Below are 17,819 nucleotides of genomic sequence, written 5' to 3' on the forward strand. Positions count from 1 at the left end.
TAAAAAAAACCACTGCCTCTTAATACTATCATATTGATGATTGTATTTCAACATAGGAATTTCAGGGAATACATTCAGGCCATCATAGCAGGTGCATACACATTTAAACCTGTTATCACGTAATGCTCTCTTTTTCTTTACCGATGGTATCAGTCTTAATGTCTATTTTTTCTGGTATTAATTGACACATCAGCTTTTCAAACTTCGTACTTGCTTTGGATTTTTTAAAAATCTTTTTACTTTGAGCATGTGTCTATTCTTGTGTTTGGGGAGTACTTCTTTTAGGCAGCATAGAGCAACATTTAAAAATATGGCTTTTAAACTTCTGTCTTTTGGGGGAAACATTTAATGAATTTATTTTTGGTAATTAATTGTAATTTTAATTTCTAACATCTTACTCTATGCTTTTATTCCTTTTCTATATATTTCTCCATTCTATCCTTATATTGAATGAATTTTTTCTCATTTTATTTCTTTTGTGTACTAATTTTAAGTTTACATACATAGCCTTTAATAATTAGTTTTTAAAAATTTTAATGCAGATTTGACTTTTCACAATCTGAGTTTACTCAATATTTTATTCTTCTTTCAAACAGTTCAAGGATGACCATAGAATACCTAATTTTAAATAAATGTAACTTACTTTTAAATTACTTTTTACCCATCGCTTCTCGGCCTTTTGGCTAAGATCAAGTGTAAATTACTTTTTACTTAATTGTTTAAAAGTTAGATGATGTTGTGGTCATCTGTTAGAGGTAAGATAAACCCCACCCCCAATCTGGTTTGAATCTCAAGATTAATAACAACACACATACACCAAAAGGGTGTGAAAAAATTTATTACTCACATGATGAGGCTTTGTGGGGGGAGTAGGGCAGGCTCCCAAGTTGGTTCAAAAATGTTTTGAGAAAGCAGGGAAGGGAGACTGGCTAGATTTTTATTTGGGGTTTAGGACTGAGGCAAGGGTCTTGTGTGCTGTCTAGGATTTGTGTAATTTGAACTTTCTGCCAGTGTCAATGGCGGAAGCAATTGGGCTTTCTATCAGCTTGCCCATACATGTGGCAAAATGGGACAGGGGAATGAGTGGTGGACCCTGAAAGCTGTCCGCAGTCAAGCATCAAAAACAGAGTCAGACGCTTTGTTACAATTTATCCCTGATGTTTGACTGATCATTGAAATGTGCCATTTCCTTTAACTGAGTTTGATCTTGTAAGATCAAATCATAAGACATTATGGTGTTCTATGAGGTCTGCATCCTTAGACTGGGAAGGGTGTTGAAAGTTCTATTGAATACCTTGTTGAAGAGCCTGATATTGTATATTTTGAGAAGTCAAATGAGTGCTTGGTCACTATCCAATAATGTCTGGAACTCCAAGGTATAAAACATAGATGTTAGTGAGGCTTTGAACTGTAACCTTATTTTATATTTTGGGTGTCTGTGAGGCAAGAGATTACTAGAGTTTGTTTACTCCAAAGGCGAATTTGGGGTGAAAAAAATTCACCTTTTGGGTAAAGGTTAAGGAGTTGTTGCTGTCATTGACTGGACCAGACCGAAGAGTGTATAAGAATGTGTAGATGAGGCTGCTTGTTGGCTAGGTGTTAAGATGATTGAAGTTCAGCCAATTTTGCTGACCGTTGGGTTTAACCCTTAATCAGGAACATGCAATTAAAGTATGAAAAGCAGAAGCTCTCTAGTGAGCTCCATCACATGTCATGTTGGTGCTGCCATCCTTCTTAGCATAAACTTCCTTTGCTGCTCATTTAGTTGATAACAAGTGGCTCCTAGCAAGCTAAGGTGTACAGAAGAGGGGTGACCTTCTCCATCACTGTGTCATTTGCAAGAAAATGAGAACAAGACACTCCTCCCCAACTCCTGCAAGTGGGAAAAGCCAGAGGGTCTAGGTTTGGCTCCATATTATAGCAAAGAGAAATCAGTTGCCCTGCGTAGTTCACTGGGTGCTGTTTCTATGACCCAAGGCAGAACAGGCAGTATGGAAGGTCATAGGCTCAGGTCCTATGAAACTTCTGTTTACAGGATGCCCCAGTGTGTAGCTAGCATTTGCCACTCTAATGGCATGTAGTGTGGGGCCAAGGAGGGCAAGTCCTTGCACTGGAAGCCCATGAGCAACTTATGGCCCTCATGGATGTTTTATCAACTCCAGAAGAAATATTATTTCCTGTTGGGGCTCAGGAAATAATACCCCAAAGTACAGCACTTTGGCATGCTGAGTACTTTGAACTACAGGAGATTGGAAGGCATCAGAAATAAGGTCTCTCTGACCTTCTCCTGCCCTCCTGTCTCTCACCCCCTTTCTCCCTGGATATAAGCCATAGAAACCAGAATTCCTCTTTCCCAAGGTGGGTCATGGAAACTACAACCCCTCTCCACCAAAGGAAGCTATAAAACCTAAAAAGGTCACTCTCTCCCTTGAAAACCCATATCACAGAAGAATCCTGCCTCATACTCAGGAGGAAAGAATGCTACACAGAGAGGCCACAAATAATCTAAAAAAGTCTTGCTGGGTTTTCTCATCTCAGTCTGTTACTATTAGATCATACTCTTTGTTCAATCACATTTCACAGGGCTGTTTATTCTTTATTGAACCTAAACATAAAAATAGACATTTTCTCCTGTTTTTTTAGGTCTTCATATCTGAAGTCTCCCGTGTCATGTAAACATTTGATTAAATAAATTTGTTATGCTTTTCTCTTGTTAACCCATCTTTTGTTATATGCGTGTTGGCCGTGACCCTTATGATGGGGGAGATAAGGTATCACACTTTTCCATCCCTACACCCTCTAGAATGAAGTAGTCTTTGGGGCAGTGGGGGGGGGGGGTTGGAAGGTCACTAATGAAGTCCTCTTGAATTTCAATTTGGACAGATTCTAGAATCTTTTGTTCTAGGAAGTTCTGTTCAAAGTGAGGCCTATTTATGAGTGACAGCATTAATGGGCTTAAGCAAAATTTGTAAATGAAGAGTACATTGTCTCCAGAACCCAAATTCTAAAAGATGTTGGACTTGTTTTAATATCATGAGTGCTGAGAAGGTCGATAGCCGTTTCTTGACAATGTCAGAGATAAAGTAACCCTCAGCTTATCAAATAATTTTCAGGAATTTAACTGAAGTGGTGAGGCACGTCCTTTTTGTCCATCCCTTTGTGCGTATTTGCGTGTCCTGAATGAATGTATCGAATGAATCTCCTTGGAGTAGGACATCATCAGTGTGATCTCATACCTGTGCTACTGGGAAATGTCAGGTGCATTTAAAATGTTACCTGCAGATAATTGTGTATGATCACAGGACTGTTGATATAGCCCATAGGTAAACAAATAAGCACCTATTATTATGTTCCTTCAAAAGTGAAGGCAAACTGCATCTGAGAGGCTGTTCAAATAGACACCGAACAGAACATATTAGCCAAATCTATTTCCGTAAAGGATTCAAAGTATTCACCAGTTGTGGCTGGAGTCAGTAATTTTAGTAATATTGGGTATGGGGGCTTTAATTGGTATGACTACCAAATTAGCATTACAGTAATCCATTGTGAGCTTCCATTCATTCTTTTCAGGTTTAAAAATAGGCCAAATTAGACTGTTAATTAGCAGTGGAGATAATCACCTTTTCTTTAAATAGACCTTGTATATTGGGTTTTAATCCTTAAAGACCCTGTTTTAATTTATATCGGGCTGCATGAACTATTTTATGGAAATGTCCATAGGGTCCTATTTTATCAAGCCAATTGTCAGTGCCAAAGACTTAATTTAATTTTAATTTATTGCTTGTTAGGTCACAGCAGCCATGACCGCTATGGGATATTTTAGAAAAAAGGACACTATGACTGTGGGAAATTTAGGCAAGACAATAATTCCAGTAGCTAAAGTGAGGCATACCTGCTTACCCTCCAATTTGTGCTCAGTAACTCCCCTAAGATTATAGGGGGTACCTTATTTAAATACAGTGGGATCTCCAGGAGTAACTGTAATTTCAGCTTTGGTAATGGTTAAAGTCATGAAGGTTTGCCATCATGTGCATTTTAACAGATGTAAAAGTTTATTCAGAACCTAGGTTGTAGGGATAAAATGTCAAACAGTGCCTTTTGTCTGTTTGATGCATAAATCCTTCCAGTGAATTTTGGGTTTTCAATTGGGTCAAATTTTGGAAGTTGGTTATTATTATTTTTTGTTGTTGTTTCCTTACCTATGTACAGGGTTTTTGTTTTTATCTTTTTATCTTCTTTGGTGGTTACTAGATACATTTCAGACTTCTGTTCCCTGGTAGTATTTATAAGTTTCTCCAGAGAGCCTCAAATCAGTATTATCAGGATTAGGGGTCTCTCCCAGTGTTAAGTCACTGGCTATTGCACAGGAATTCCATGAGTGTGTTCCCTGTAATGCTGAGGATTAGCATCTTTGCTAAGACAGAGGCATAGCTGGTAGCAGCAACAGTGGCATTTTTTTGGTTCTAGTAAGTCATTTGCTTTATTACTATGACCTCAGCATGCCACATTGTAGCTTCTCTTCCTCCGTGTGAGCTAAATGGCCTGTCAATGTGCCCAAATATTGTACAGACTATTAATCTTTCCCCTGAGCACTCTATAGAATGGGGCCAATACCTGGTAAGACACACACTCAACTCTCAGTGGATAAGAGGTTTTTCCCCTGACCCTAGTGTCACTCATGACTTGTGCTGAAATCAAGGCACATACTTCAATCTAAGACACATAGATATGTCCAGGTTAAGACATATTCCCCATGCCATTATAAGGAGGCATAGTTGTGTCCCTAAACACTAATTATTGAAACCTTCCAACTTAGAGTGGTTAAATCTAAACAGAGGCTTGGTGGGATTTGTACATGCAGCACAAATCAGCACAATTCAAAGCATAACCTTTCCAGCAGGCAGCAGTACATTTCACAGAGCATGCTAGCCAGTAGGCAGCAGATCTGGTTAACACACCAGAAGTGAGAGTAGAAAGATGGTGGTAGTCATCGTGTGGACATCCTGCTTGGTGCACCAAGTGTTGTGGTCATCCTCTCCAGGCAGTATGAACCCTCACCCAAAATTTGGTTCAGATGTTGAGACTGATGATGCCACACACGCACCAAGAAGATGTGAAAAGTGTATTGCTCACATACTGCAGCTTTCTGGAGAGATCCGAGCAAGCTCCCAAGTTACCTAATAATTTGAGAGAACAGGAAAAGGAGGCTGGCTAGGTTTTTATTGTGAATAGTGGAGGGAGCACCTGGGCTTTCTTATCAGTTTGTACAGATGTGTGACTTGAAAGCTTTCAGCAATCAAATATCAAAAATGGAGTCAGACTGCATAACAGATGCTTCAACCATCTAATGATCACTTCTTTAAAATAATCTGTTTTTATTTATTCTGGCTTTCCAGATGTGAGTTTCTTTTTATTCCTCTTACTTGGAATTCATGGAGCTTCTTGGATTTGTGTTTTTGATCACTCATCAGTTAAGGGACATACTCAGTCATTATCTTTTCAAATATTGCCTCCACCTCATTTCCTTTTCCTATCATTCTGAAACTCAAATTTGACATATTATACTCTTAGTGTTTTCTAACCTCTCTCTCTCTCTCATTTTAAATTCATTGCCCATGGATTACCCATACTATCTATGATCATCATTAAAACTCAGTAATCTATTCTTCAGTTATATCTATTTTTCTGTAAATCCATTCATTGATTTTTTAATTCTAACAAATATAGTTTCCATCTGTAGAAGTTTTACTTAATACTTTTAATTAGTCATGTTTTAAAGTTTTATTGTCAATTTTCACATTTCTATTTCTTTTATTTATTCAGAGTTTGATAATTATAGCATCAGGACTCTTTGTTGGTGTGATTCTGCTGTTGTGACTGCCATCTGCCTCTCACTCATAGTACCTTGTTTTCCTTTCATATTTAACTGTGATGATATACTTTTAGAAGTTTACCTGTGAAAATCCTTTTGTTGTAGAAGAAGAATGGGTTCATTTTAAGAGTATTAGAATTTGCTTCTTCCAGGAAACTGGGACACCAGTCTTATGTTACTGAGTTAAAATTTTCTTTCAAAGTTTGTGGACCACCCATGTAGTATATATTTTCATTCCAAAGCCACTTTGAGGAAGTGTCTTGAGGTTAGGAATTCTTAATAAAGATTCCCTCTATGGGAATTAAAAAAACATTAAGCTTTTTTTTTTTTAATTTTATTTTGTCGATATACATTGTAGCTGATTATTGCTCCACATCACCAAAACCTCCCTCCCTTCTCCCTCCCCCCCCAGCAATGTCCTTTCTGTTTGCTTGTCGTATCGACTTCAAATAATTGTGGTTGTTATATCTTCTTCACCCCCCCCCTGGTTTTTGTGTGTGTGTGTGTGTGTGTGTGTGTGTGAATTTATATATTGATTTTTAGCTCCCACCAATAAGTGAGAACATGTGGTATTTCTCTTTCTGTGCCTGACTTGTTTCACTTAATATAATTCTCTCAAGGTCCATCCATGTTGTTGCAAATGGCAGTATTTCATTCGTTTTTATAGCTGACTACTAAGCTTTTTTTTAAGACAAGCAACTTTACTTGTAGTATTCTAGAGGAGGTTTAGTTTATTTTCATTCACTCCTATAAAGAGGTTGTAATCCTTTGGAGTGTCTTCTATAGGACTCCTTACCATAGGTTGATGCACAGGCTTTGTGTACTGTCCTCAGTGCCCCTTGTGGCCTTAAAAATCAAAGCTCAAGTTCACTTGGTTCATCAAATGACCTCAAGACAGAAAACAAATAAATTACTCAGCAACTTGTCTTAGTTCTTTTCTTCACTTAATTTTTGGTTTGATTATGCTTAATGATCTTGCAAGTTTATCAATATATTTAAGCAAATTTATGGCTGGTGCATATGTTTGGTTGTTTTCAGTGAAATATTCAGTCACCAAACTTAGTTTACTTTGAATTTTTACATGCATTATTATTACTTGCATTTTCATATACAGCAAGAAGGCTTTCTGAAGGAATCGGGGTTTTTTTTGAATACCCTAACTATGCTAACTTAGGTCTTCCTTTTGTGTAGAAACTATTTCTTACAGAAGAAAAGATATAATTTTAAGTGTCTGAAAAAATGATTCTTACATTAATGCACATATGGCAATTGGTTTTGTTATTTTTAAAAATCCACTTTAACATTTGATTTTAAATATACTCTTTTGGCTTTACGAAGAAGTGACAACTGTTTCTTTAAAAATTAAATACTCTTCACCTGCAATATTTCTTACTTATGAAATTGCTTTTGTTTGAGATGTAAAAAAAGGGGGTTAGGTGTTATTAAATTTTTTCTCCTTATTATATAGATTGATGCAGAATAATGGAGATTCAATCTCATAGACTCTAATGCACATATAAAAAGGTACCTCGCATGTGGTAGACTGTTATATTGGGGAGAGGCAAGGAACATGACCCCCAGTCTTTATGTCTTCACAAAAGTGATGCAAGCAGAGGTTTGACATATGCTTCCACAATGAGGCTTACCCTGTCAGAATTCTCCTTTTTGGCATTCAGGAGACAAGCTATAAGTCAGTCCTGGCTCTCCTGCTGGGGATAGAGGCCATGTGGAAAGGCCCTGGAGGATGTGATATCAGGTGGAGAGCTAGCAGCAATGAGGTTAACTGAGGACCCCAGCCATCAGTCAATGCCATGTCCTAGTATGTGAAAGAGGCCTTCTTAAATCTTCCAACTCAGCTTAACCAGCTGAATGCAGCCCCAGAGTGACCCCAGTGGACACCATATGGTCCAGAAGAATAGCCCAATGATGAGAAATAATAAATCCTTGTTGTTTTAACCCTTTAAGTTTTGAATAGTTTATTATGAGTAATAGGTAAAAAGCATCGTGTAAAATTCTTAATTTAGATGTGGAAGTAGGAAATTTTGGTTTCTCACAGGAAGGTAGCATTACCATAGAAGCCAAATTATGCTTTCCCCTCATTCTGTTATGCTCTTCATTTCCAAAGAACTTGGAAATCTGTGTTAAAATACAAATTTGAGAACTTTTTCACACGATTCCCCCTTCACCAAGATATCTTATTTGTAAAAAAATCATCTGGCAGAACACAAATAATCCTTTCTATTGTTAATTTGATCTATGTTAAGTGAAGTGTTATACAAATGTTTGCTTTAACTGCTAAGGGCTATCACTAAAGAATTTACATTTTATACTGATGAATAATGCCTGGCTGTGTCTCGTGCCCCTTAATGAAATTTTGACCTTATTTGCTCTTAGAAATATCTCTGCTCTAAAAAGCTGTAACTCTATTGAATAGTTTCTCAAATGCTTGAGGAGTCATACTGTGTAATATTGCCTATACTTCACAGTGTGCAACATTATATTTTACGTACATTTTACATTTGAGTGGTTTTATTTTGTACTCTTGCAAGTACCATCATATAATTAAATTGTAAACTCATGTGGTGTAAAGGTCAGACACTTAGTACAAAAGCAAAAGCTTTGTGTATTTAGGATTTTATTCATTGCATACTAAAATCAACATAAGGAAAGGAGAAATCATGTAAGTTACAATAGAAATTTCTGGTTTTTGGAAGAAGGTTTTTCAGTGTCTTACTAACATAAAAGAATTTTACAAAATATTTTAAAATATTCTTCTATTTTCTTGGAATATTCATGGAAGAAAAATACGCCTGTTAGTTATTTTCGATTTAGTCATGAGTAAAACTAATCACTCTGACTGTTGGCTGCTTTTTTGTTCTTAAGAGGTTCCCCTGTGGATCTTTCTTGTTTTTTTGTTTTGTGGTTGCTTTTACAGTAGAAATAATAACCTGACAACCAGAAATTTGGAAAATTGCAGCTGACCAATTCTTTGTATTTTAGTTTTTTAAATGAACACAATAGTTTCCAACTATTTATTTCTGAATGTGTTTCTTTAAAGTTCAAGAGAACATGTTTGCATATAATAACTGTATTTATTCCATTTCACCCCAGTGCATGGAGATTCCAGAGAAACTAAAGCTTATCCGGTCTTAAGTAGTATTGTTATTAGATGGGCCACCAAAATATTAACATAAACATTTCTTAGTAAAAAATAAATTTAAATAAGGAAGATGCCGATATAATAAAATAATTGCATCATTCTACCAGATTATCTTTCATCCATTTAGAAGAGCATTTAGATGTTTTATATTGATTTATTTAGAACATGAGAATTATCTTAGAGTGGCTAAATATCTTAAATCTCCAGTCCTTCACTTGATAACTTATATCTGCTACCATAGGCCTTCCTAATTTGTGAGTGCATGAAGAGGCTTTCTAATGTAAAATTTTATGTAAATTTTTATATGTGGACTTATCTGGGAAGAATGTCCAACTCTTCTCAAAGTAGTTCTGTAAAGCAGTTTAATTATTTTTCCACTCAAAGATCATACAATTTTTCCATCTAGAAGAGTTTCATTTGATTAATTTCCAGATGAAAAAATACTAGGAAGCCAAATAATTTAACTTAACATATATAAGTAAAGCAAAAATTCACAATTAAGCACCTTGAAATTGTCCTAAATGCCATTATTTTGGTATCATTCATAAAACTAGTAAAAAAGAGATTCTGAGTTACAGAAATACATTGATACCACATTTTCTTTGGTCCATTGTTTTTCCTCTTTTAGTTAAAGTTTGGACTTAGAAATATATGATTGAACTTGATCCTTCTAGATGTTTTGTTTCACTGAAAATATGATTTAATGGACAATTTTATGACTCAAAGACAGTCATAAAAAAGAGGTTTTGTTTGTTTTGTAAATGGCAAAAGATCATTTAACCTCAGCTTTGATTCTTGACGTATGTTGTGCTCTAATATTAATGATAATCCCCAGATTTTATTTGTGCTCTTCACTCTTCCCTAGCAAAGTTCCATTCATCACCCTAGCCTTTTCCTTGAAGACTCTCTTTGCCAGGTAACCCCCACTCTATGCTACATGTTGCATTCGTCCCTCTGTTGGGTTAACTCTCCTAGCAACCTTCATCTTTACTTTATAATGTGCATCCCACTTGTACTTGTTTGTTCAATGTGAACTCTCTTCGTAGACTTTAAACTTCCCAAGGTCATAAGGCATGGCTGTGTTGCTTTAAAAGTGCATATTTCAATACCTGGTAATATGTGTGGCTCATAGTAAATTTCAGTAAATGTGTAATGAGTGGATTAAATGTATAAATTCTAAGTAAAATAGTATTATCATAGATGTTTGGCTTTCTAATTCCTGAAGGCTTGTCAAATTTTGGCTCTTCTGGAACATCTGAGAAAATGTGGTATAAACCTTTACGGATTTTTTAAATCTCAAGAAGGCTTGGTGCAGCTGCCATAAGTTCAACAATTCTGGGAGACATGAGGATACACAAGCATTCTCAACACTTTTCTAATTCTTTTTTGATATTTAAAGCTAGAATAAAAACTACCTTTCACAATTTTGATCCACAGAGAGCTAGTGGTGGGAGAGCAAAAAGAGAAAGAAAACTGAGAGCAGAAATCTTTGTTTTTGTGAGTGGAAACTCTTGAGGAGAAAAATCCCAAGCCCTTTCAGAGAGCCCAAGGTCTTCATCATGCAAGGTTAAGGTCAGCATTTGAATGGAGATATTTGGAAACTTGCTGTTCACACTTATTCCCTCAATACAGCTTACTTTTAAGCTACACCTTTAAATCAGATAATTAGTTTAACATATAAAGCAAAGAGGATGAAGACAGCTGCTAAACATTATTCAGAAATGTAAGTCTATGTTACTTTCAAACTGTATTAAAAACATCAAACTAATATTAGGAGAGTATATGCACCCATTGTTCTTGTCATTCGAAGAAATGTGAAACTAGAATTATTCTTGTTTTGATGTATCTTCTTGGACATAAGTTCCCCCAATTAGAATTACTAATGGAAATGTATTTGTGAGCTGTGAAGCAGATGGCCCGGAACTAAGGCTTTTTTTTTCAGTGTAGCATTGTTTATGTCAAAATCCAAACCACACCAGTTTTAACATTTAATGATGAGAATATTCTAAAAAATACTTTTAATTATTTAAATGATTATTTTAAATGATATTTTATTTATGATTGAGTATAGACAATACAGGGAGGTATTTTAGAGTTAACCCATTAATAAATCAATCAGAAAAACTTTGACTTATATGCAATAATGGAGGAAATTTTGGCAGAGATGTTATAAAAGAGAAGTTATAAGGATTATAACATGTTTGGGGGATAGACATAGTATTTACATGTGAATGTCAATATCTAGTAATGATCTTTCAAGAAAAAGTGATTAGTTTCTATCTCAGAAAATATTTCAATAATCACTAATATATGATCAAAACTTATAGATGATTTAATTTTTGAAAAGATTTGCCTACAAATGTTGGAAATGTGGTACATTAACTACAAAATATATGTTGATTTACTTATATGTTGTGATATTGTATGTTTTTCTCATTAGATGTCTTTGCTTTTGCTATTGATTTTTTGTTTTCTTTTAAACAAATATTAAAAATTTCTCTTGTATAGGAAGTGGGTATACAGAGAACACAGAAAGTTTTTCAACTCTTGGTTATCATTCTAACTGCCTGTCAGAAACAGTAAGGAAAACATTAACATATCAACTCAAGAGTGTGTGCTACGTGTGCAAAGATTTGACAAAAATCTTGTCTTATAAAAGGGCTCTATTTTATATAAAATTGACTGTTTAAAATCAAGACCTGTCAATAGAAATAATGTTTTCAAATATTTTTATACAACTTTTTCCAATTTAGCACTTGATTAGAAGAAAGTTATATCCTGTTTCTGAACTGCCGAAATATATTATTTCTGAGGGATAAAATAGTTTCTTTTGCATGGTATTTTATGGAATCGTGTGACACAGATATTTTCATTCTGTCGGGCCAAGTGCAAGAAGCTTTGTTATATTATGACCATTAATTTTTATAGAAAGAAAAAAATTACTTTCTTAGTTTGTCATGAAAATACAGCATAATTGAACATGCCCAATTTGACTTCAGAAAGGGTACATGTAGAGAGAAATAAAAATGGTGAGTATGAAGAAGTCATCTGCTTACAACGATCTTGATTTCAATCATCCAACATCAACAGAATGTTACCCTAGAACTAGAATATCCCTTACATGAAAAGAAAGTACTATTCACAGTTATAGAAGTGTGACTTTATCATTTTCAAAACTGAGAGTCCCTAAGATTAAAGACTTTCAACATTCTCCTTTATTCTTCCTGTGAATGTGGAAGTCTGCCAGGAGTTTCTCATAGGTTATCTTTAAAGAAATCTCTGAATAATGCCTAAAAATATGTTGCTTTATGTACTTTCCAATATTTGACTCTAAATCTTTATTTACATATCAAAAATTGTATCCAAAACTGCTTTTGAAACTTTAGTTTGAAAAATAAAGCATGGTGAAATATTATTCTAATGAGCCACTCATAAAATTACATTTAAATAAAATGAGTGCCTACATGCCCATCACCCACCTGCAACAATTTTGCCAACTTTGTTTTATTTATTCTTCTACTTTCTTTTTTAAACTGGAGTAGTTTAAAGAAAATCTCAGACATTTTGTTATTTTACCTGTAAACAGTTCAGTAGGCATCTTTAATTGATAAAGACTTTTATTTTTCACATAGCTACCATTTAATTCTCATACTCCACATAATTAAAAAGAATTATTTTCCACTACCACCATTTAGATGTTAAAAAATATTAAATCATTAGAAAAGTTTCAAGAAGAGTGCAAAGAATACCTATATCCCTTCACTTAAATTTAGCAATTGTTAAAATTTGGCCATATTTGCTCTTTCTTTTTCTTCTTCTCTCTTGTTCAGCTGTATATATATATTTGTACACACCCTCTCTCTTCCTCATTCTGTCTTTTGAAACCATTTGAGAATTATTTGCAGAAATCATAGTACTTCATCCCTGAATACTTCAGCCTGTATCTCTGAAGAACCAGGCGTTCTCCTACATAACCGCAATACAATAATCACACTCAGAAAATTTAACATTAGTATGATACAGTTGGCTAATATACAGTCCATGTTCAGTATCCCACGATTGTCCCAACACTGCTTTTCATAGCTGTTTATTTTCTTCTCAATCTGAAAGCCAATAAAGGAGGATCATACTTTGCACTTAGTCTTCTTTATAGAGCATTTTCCAAATTTTTCTTTCTTTCTTTCTTTCTTTTTTTGTCTTTCATGTTATTTATGTTTTAAAATAGTTCAGGCCAATTGTTTTGCAAAATGGCCATCTATTTGCATTTGTCCAATTGTTGCGTCATGAACAGATTTTGGTTAACATTTTATTCTTTTGGCAGGAATATCACACGGATGCAACAAATCGAGAGATACATGATCTAAGTATGTCCCATTATTGGTGATGTTATGTTTGCTCATTTGGTTGAGGTCATTTTCCATATTTCTCCATTGTAAAGGTATTTTTTCCCATTTTGATAAATGAATGATATGTGGAGTATTCTTCAAGTCTTCAAGACTGTAGATACCTTGTTCCCCCCAAATTTTCACTCAATGGCAACTACCCCTTTTTAATATTATCTTATACCCAATCTTTATTCAAAACTTCCCATTTGCCTCATAAATATCTTAAGTTATTTGTTTGAATCATGATTCACACAAAGTTCACACATTTTATTTCATTTTGGTGTCTCAAATTTCTTTTATTCTCTAATAGCCCCCTTCCCACTTCCATCGCTCTACCTCTTTTTTTATTGCTTTGTTTGTGAAATTGGGTCAATTTCCTAACGGTGTGCAAATCTGATCTTCTGTTTCCCATATTTTCCATAAACTGGTATTGAGATCTAGAGCTTGACTAAATTTCATTTCAAAAATTTGAAGGGACATACAGGGGAAATACAATTTTTATAGGACAAAGGTAGTTATGACCATAAAATAGAGGATTAGTAAAAAATGTACCTATGTATGTACATTTAAGATTAAAAATGGGAAGTTCTGAGCACTAACTTCCTTTGTCCTGTAAAAGTCATATTTCCCCTGACTACATGGTATCCAAGAGATGGAGAGCACTTAGTGGAGCAGCAACATAACAACTAAAATTATACAACTTTCATATACATAGATATATTGCAATGCTGTTTGTTTTTTTTTTAAATATAGAAGGACTAATTTTCAGGGCTAAGAGGATAAATGCTATTGGCCACCCAGATTTTGCCTGAATATCTCCAATGAAAGGGTGCATATTCCTTTCTGAAAAAGACTTCTCTATTGTGAAATAGTGCTATTTCAAAGGATACAATTTTTTCTTGTGTTTGCTTAAAACTCATCTCCCTATACACTCCAAACTTAAGTCCTACTTATGCTTTGTGTAAAAACTTAACAGTAAGAAGTCCATTTTCTCATCTATGTAGTAAACTGGAAATAATTGAAAAGCATGATCATATATCCTCTTGTCTTTCTAGGTTACACATTCTCAGAACCTCACCTGGGGATCTCTCCTAAACTCATACACCTCTCACAGGCCAGGCTGGTGCATGAATGTGTGAAGCTGGGTAGGGTAAAAAGTAACAGAGAGAGATAGGCCTATGGCAAGAGGGAGAATTCATGCCTTATCAAAACGGAGAAGGCAGCAGGTCTCAGCTTCAGTCATTTGTTGTCAAGGAGAAAATATGGGCCTTGTGCTGCCAGATCTTGTAATTCCCAAGAAAAGCTAGAAATCTGGTTTGTACGAGAAAACCTCTGATTCCTTAATATCTGTATCTGTTCTAAACTTTAAAGCGTTGTGCAGTTCAGCACTGTGCAAGCCAAATAAAACACTTTGGAATGACTGGATCTTGCTTGTTGGCTGCCAGTATTGACTTCTGCTTTAATCAGTCTAGAGTTCACAGACATCTAGACTCCTGGGCTTTTTCCTTTGGAGGTACTGTATTTTACCCATCATCTTAAAATATGGTTCATGGAATTGAAACCAGTCATGTTATGGTGCCAAGACCATAAGACTGTCATGTCACTTCTACTAATTCAGCCTAGATTTTACTCTCTTTCTGACACTTCGTTTTATCATTAACTCATTTCAGTGTGGCCTGCTAGAATATCCAGATCCTTTTTGCATAACCTGCTGTCAAGCCATGTAGTGCCCCTGCAATCTTCTTCCCATTAGTCTAATACTGTATCTGTTTTTAAAATTTACTTGTTTTTGTTATTATAAACTTTTGCATAGCAATTGCATGTTTTTCTTTAAGTAAATATATTTACTTATGAAGAAATAAGAGTTTGTAATTGGTAGAATCTAAGCTATATAATTTGTCTGTGTATGACAAGGAAAAAGAGTTGGGTGTATCACAGCAATATGACAAAGATATTTGTTCATAAACATGTCATTGGGAAGGGACAATGCTTTTTTTTCAGTCTTTAAGTGTAATAAACATTTTTGCAACGCAGAAACATGTTTAATTTTGTATTTGGCAAGATAGACTGAATCTCAGTCTGATTATCTGATACAGTATAAACTATTGTTAATATCCATGAAAAAGTCATTCTGCTAATGGCAAGAAATGTGCAAATGCTGCTTCTTTTACAAATGATGAAATGCTCTTACAATAGTTGTTATTATATCATTAGCTGGGATAACAAGCAGTTTTTGTTTTGTGTTTTTTAAAAACTGTTGCTAACTTCAGATCACTCTCCTCTGATGCCTGTAGAAATTCTGAAAAAGGAGTGCTTTTATTTTCTACATGGTCACAATTAATTAGTCTGTTTAAGGTGTTCAATATAAATTTGATTTTTAAGATAAAATTAGTGAAAATAACATCATACATTCAAATATCAAAACATGATTGGCAGATTGGCACTAACAACAATTTCTAGCAGATTTTTCAGTAGTGGTTACTCTTTAGTAACAACCACACACAGAAAAGAAGAAACTAGAGCCCTACATTCTTATTTCATGTTGAAAAGTTTAATTTTATTCCTAATCTTATTATTACATTTTTGGCTATCTATATTATTCCAAACTAAAATATTAATGTTATTTCACAGTCTTCCCCTTCTCCCATCTGCTCTTAAAACTCATTGATGCTTGATATAAGGACTTTGGAAATTAAACATCTGATTATCTGGAATAATAAAATATGTGATAATGAAATTGGGTAATTGAATTTCACTTGAGTTTTGAAATTTAAATTTTACTTTCATTTGTTGATATATTCTCCTACATATCTAGAAATCCAACCAAAAAGGAAGGCCTATTACTCTGAAAACAGTATAATTATCAGTTCTAACAATGTTCTTTCAAAGATGTAAAAGTCACATACAAGTTTACTTCTATTTAACTTTTGTCCATCAAAGTGTTCTTTCTACATTTTGATGAAAATAATACTATGATTATAAAGGCATTTTTATGCAAATCTAAATTTCATGTCAATTAGCAGTCAGGTCTATAAAAGAAGACTGTGGGTCTTAAAATTATGCATATAGTATTATAATTTACGTGGCATTTATTCATATCACCTTCTCATTATGTTAGGGTTTTTTTTTTTTAAATGCTAATGGAAAATTGCTTACAAAATGGACTTTGCTAGCATATGACCAGAATGGGGTCTAAGTATGTGCATTGACAAGGAAGCATGCATTATTTACCTAAACATCCATTACTGTCAGTACTTTTGCCCAAATATGTTAAAGTACTTTGTGGATGATTAGAAGTGAAAACTGTTAAAGACATAATGAAGCCAACTAACAATTCCATAGTAGTAAGAGTATAGGACATGTTCAAAAATCTTGATTTTGAAAGATTAATTTTAAGACAAAGAGTCACATAGTAGTTTTATTGAAAATTAAAAACGGAGTAGATTGTCTACTGCTGAAATCAATCAAATAAATTTTTTTTTTCTGAAAAACAGTTTAATGACCTGGGGTGGGGGAGGGAGCATGAGAAACAAAGAGCATGCTGGCCATTCCAACACATTGGGCTGTGTTGTTATGAAATCACTAAAAAGTTCAGCATGTTTACTTTCAATCTGCAGCATTGGTGCAAATTGGTAAGTTTTTCGGAAGTTTCCAAGCATAATGACCCAGAACTTGGGAATCTCTGACATTTATGCATTGCCTAAGTGCGTATCCAGATAGGGGAGAAACAAGTGATAAAGCCACCAGCAAGTTATTTAGATCTAGTCATCACAATGTGGTCTATGGACCTCAGCTGGTCTGAGAACTGCTTGTCATCAGTTCACAACAAGAACGAAGTTGAGTGCGGGCATTTAGAAACTTTTCAAGCACTTTGACATTGCCACTGTATCTAAACATGCTATCACTGAGTTTGTCAAATCTAATCATAAAATCATTAAAATAATTGAGCTTGTTTTTTAATGTCTTGCTTTACATTTTCACTTCATTTTTGTAACAGTTTATTTTTAATGCATTTCACAAAGTAGTGATATGCATCAGATTGAAAATTAAAACAAACAAAAAAGATAGTCCTTCACCAGAGATAGTTTGAGAAGCACTGATCCAAATACTAACCACCTGGAGTCTTGAGTAGTCTGTTACCCTCTATTCAGAACCCACCATGAAAGTGTTGGTGTCTACAATGAGCTACTGGATGCCTGGCGTCACAAATGCCAACACTATGGTAAAAATGCTAGTTGTTAATTCACCATTTTTTCCAGTTTAACTCAAGTGAATTATTTTAGGGCAAAGATGGAAACTGCCAAGTAAAATCTAGAACCAGGCTGATCTCGGTTCAGTCCTGTCTCTGTTACTTTTTGCTGGGCCTCAGTTTTCTTTTCTCTGTGATGTCAACAGTGTCTCC

The 17,819-nt window shown here is 34.6% G+C and overlaps 1 pseudogene; it reads left to right on the plus strand.

Moving 5' to 3' along the window:
- The first annotated feature begins 663 nt into the window (after positions 1-663).
- LOC134385274 (U2 spliceosomal RNA) lies at positions 664-800 on the plus strand (annotated as a pseudogene).
- Positions 801-17,819: the final 17,019 nt, after the last annotated feature.

Source organism: Cynocephalus volans, chromosome 8 (genome assembly GCF_027409185.1).
Source record: "Cynocephalus volans isolate mCynVol1 chromosome 8, mCynVol1.pri, whole genome shotgun sequence".
NCBI lineage: Eukaryota > Metazoa > Chordata > Mammalia > Dermoptera > Cynocephalidae > Cynocephalus > Cynocephalus volans.